Source organism: Bos indicus x Bos taurus, chromosome 10, assembly GCF_003369695.1.
Source record: "Bos indicus x Bos taurus breed Angus x Brahman F1 hybrid chromosome 10, Bos_hybrid_MaternalHap_v2.0, whole genome shotgun sequence".
Taxonomy (NCBI): domain Eukaryota; kingdom Metazoa; phylum Chordata; class Mammalia; order Artiodactyla; family Bovidae; genus Bos; species Bos indicus x Bos taurus.
This window is the reverse complement of record NC_040085.1, coordinates 12,915,698-12,919,575: the sequence shown is the minus strand read 5'-3', so window position 1 is coordinate 12,919,575 and position 3,878 is coordinate 12,915,698. Positions and strand designations below refer to the sequence as shown.

The following is a 3,878-nucleotide window of genomic DNA, read 5'->3' as shown; positions in this document are numbered from 1 at the left end:
ATGCTATTGATGTAAGGTGGGCATTTTATGAACAGTATCTGATTTGGTAAATGATGCAACTCTCTAGCTAGTAAAGGAGTAAGTTAGGCACCATTCAAGTCTCAGTACTACCAAAAGGCAAGATGTTCAGGCCAGCTGGGAACTTGCTAAAGCCTGGGATGAATATGACAAAACAAGCATTTATTCACATCTAATGACTGATGCTGAAGTTCCAATACCTTGGCCACCTGATGCAAAGAGCCGACTCATTGGAAAAGACCCTGATGCTGGGAAAAATTGAGGGCAGGAAGAGAAAGGGGAGACAGAGGATGAGATGGTTGGATGGTATCACCGACTCAATAGACATGAGTTTGAGCAAACTCTGGGAAATAGTGAAAGACAGGGAAGTCTGGCATGCCGCAGTCCATGGGGTCGCAGAGTCAGACATGACTTAGTGACTGAACAACAATGACTGTGTATATTGCAATTCACCTACTTTAAGAAACAGTTTGGGGGACTTGCCTGGTGATCCAGTGGTTAAGACTCCATGCTTCCAACGCAAGGGGCAGGTGTCAAGGAACCAAGATGCCACGAGGTGCAGCCAAAAAAAAAAAAAAAAAACAACAGCAACAATTTGGGATCCCCACTGTGTGCTACCGCCTCCACCTTCCAGACTCATGGGACCCAAGGGGAGCATGGCCATGGCCAGTGGAGCCAGTGGATTGCGCATAGGCTGCTACTTCCTGGAGCTGCTGTGGAAACAATACCATGATGGCTACTTATGTTCCCTGTTGCTCCCTGCAGAATCCCAGAGCTCTGCTCTTGCATTGAGTGAATTCAGTGCAGAACTAGATCAGGCTGGTTAAAGACTCAGTCTCTGAGAAAACAATTGGACTGATGCGAATGCAGTTTTGAAAAACAAAACAAAACTGTGGACTATATATACTGTGATAATCCACCCCATCAGTCTGTGGCTATTGAGCTGTGGAAGGTCTGGGCACCAGCAAAGCAGGCCCTGTTTCTGGGCCCCAGACTGACTTCACACAGCCCCAGCAAGGATGGAAAACCAGGCCCCCACACCGATCACTGAGAGGGAAAAGTGGATGGGAAGCTGCTGTCAAAAGACACCGATCACTGAGAGGGAAAAGTGGATGGGAGGCTGCTGTCAAAAGACATAATCTGATCAAAAATGGCTTCTAAAAATCATTGATGAAGAAGAAAAAAATTGGATGACAAAGTATACAATAACATGTGGAAACTGGAAAATTATGATGAAAACACACAGAGCTCTCTTCCTTATTTAACACTGGAAATACTGGGTATACAGAGCCTCCGTGCAGATCTCGCTGCAAATTACACTGGAAAAGCACAAGGTATTGTCATATGCTTAAGAGCAAAGTACTATCGGCCTTCTCAAAAGCTCAACGGTAAAGGAATCCCCCTGCCAATGCAGGTTTGATTCCTGGTCCAGGAAGATCCCACATGTCATGGAGCAACTAAGCCTATATGCCACAACTATTGAGATTGTGCTCTAGAGCCCAGGAGCTGCTACTACTGAGCCCTCGTGCCACAACTAGTGAAGCCTGTGTGCCCTAGAGCCCCATATTGGGGAACAAGAGAAGCCACTGCAATGAGAAGTCCTTGCATCACACACAAAAAGAGCAATGTACTATCATAGCAGCAGAAGGATGATGTTCCTTCCCCTGGATATTCGTATGTTTGATAAATACAACATGTGGTATTTCACAAGAGAACTTTCGACAGAAGAACCAATGATAAAAATGTGAGAGACATAATACATGTCATTACTAGCCAGGCACATTTGCACTTAAAGCATTCTGGGTCCTTCCACAAAAGCAAAAGTGAAAACTTCCTGCCTTTTATCAGGATGCTTTGGAGGACTATTTAAAGAAAATCCAGTAGGTGGATTTTAACATATTCTACCCATCTTGGCATCAAAGGTGGCACTAGTTGTAAAGAACCTGCCTGCCAATGCAGGAGACATAAGAGATGTGGGTTCCATCCCTGGGTCGGGAAGATCCCCTGGAGAAGGACATGGGAACTCACTCTAGTATTCTGGCCTGGAGAATCCCATGGACAGAGGAAACTGGCTACAGTCCATGGGGTTGCAAAGAGTTGGACACAACTGAAGTGACTTAGCACACACCCATCTTGACAACAGAAAAACACATTACTTTTATTATAATTGTGTATTTAGTCATAGAGAAAAAGATTTTAAAATAAGTTTATGGTACTGAAAAAACAATTTTGGTTGGAAAAAAACAAGACATGAAAAAGTGCTAACTACAAAGGAAATTTTTGATAGATAATACTGAAATTATGAACTTCTGTTCACCAGAAGATACCATTGAGAGAGTAAAAAGACAATCCACAGAATGGGGTAAAATATTGCAACTCTTATATCTAACAAAGGGTTTGTAGCAAGTGTATATTAAGAACTCTTTCAAGGGACTTCCCTGGTGGTCCAGTGTTTAAGAATCCACCTTGCAATGCAGGGGATGAGAGTTCAATCCCTGCTCAGGGAACTAAGATCCTACATGCCGAGGTGCAACTAAGCCACAACTAGAGAGTCCATGCGCCACAACAGAAGACCCTGTGTGCCACAACTAAGACTTGATTCAGACAAAAAAAAAAACAAAACTCTTACAAATCAATAGGAAATAAAGCAAACTAGGAAAATGGCAATTGATGCTTTGCAAGATATCAAAATGGGCAATAAATGTATAAAAAGGAGCTCAACTTCATTAGTCATCAGGAAAATGCAAATTAAAACTATAATGCAATAACACTACACTTCCATCAGAATGGCTCAAATGAAAAAGTATCAGCAAGTATGGGCAGCAACTGGAACTCTCATATGTCTTTTGGTGTGTAAATTGGTATAGTCACATTGAAAAGCTGCTTGGCAGTATCTTCTGGAGGTGAATAAGCACATTCCCTTTTCAATCTAGTGTGTGAGTGTGCTCAGTCACTCAGTTGTGTCCAACTCTTTTCGACCCCATGGACTGTAGTGTAGCCCGCTAGGCTCCTCTGTCCATGGAATTTTCCAGGCAAGAAAACTGGTGTGCATTGCCATTTCCTTCCCTAGAGGATCTTCCGGACCAGGACTGAAACTGCATCTCATGCATCTCTTGAATTGGCAGACGGATTCTTTGCCACTGCACCGCCTGGGAAGCCGTGGGTAGGGTAGGTGTGCAAAAGGACACTGTCCTCAGGTCCACCAAAAGACAGGCATCATACATGCCATGTGTGCTCCCAGCAGTGCTTTTTTTTTCCTTTTTAGTACTTTTCATGATAGCCCCCAACGGGAAAGTACTAGTAGTTGGGTAGAAGAATGAAACTTATGGTAAATTCATGCAAAGAAATACTATAAAGCAATATGAGTTATCTACAAGCACATGAGAAATATGAATAAATCTCATAAATGTAATGCTGAGCAAAAGAAGCCAGACTTAAAGGGTACATAGGTATGACTCCACTCAAATAAAGTGTAAACCTAGCAAAACTAATCAGTGTGGTCAGAAGTCAGAAATATCGTGCCAGAACAACCCTGGTGCTCCAGTGACTAAGACTCCATGCTCCCTATGCAGGGGGCCCCGGATTCGATCCCTGGTCAGGGAACTAGATCCTGCATGCCACAACTAAGAGTTCAAATGCTGAAACTATATATAAAAAAAAAATCCTACATGCTGCAACTAAAGATCCCGCATGTCGCAAGGAAGATTAAAGATCCCACATGCCACAATTAAGACCCGGTGCAGCCAAATAAATAAATTAATAAATATCTAAAAAAAGAAAAATCAATCTTCTATTAAAAGAATAATTTTTAAAAAAGAGATACCCTTGGGAGGAAAATGACTAGGGACAAAGAGGGGACA

At 42.7% G+C, this 3,878-nt stretch overlaps 1 pseudogene; it reads left to right on the top strand.

The window, feature by feature from the left end:
• Window positions 1-674: 674 nt before the first annotated feature.
• LOC113899301 lies at window positions 675-2,185 on the top strand (annotated as a pseudogene).
• Window positions 2,186-3,878: the final 1,693 nt, after the last annotated feature.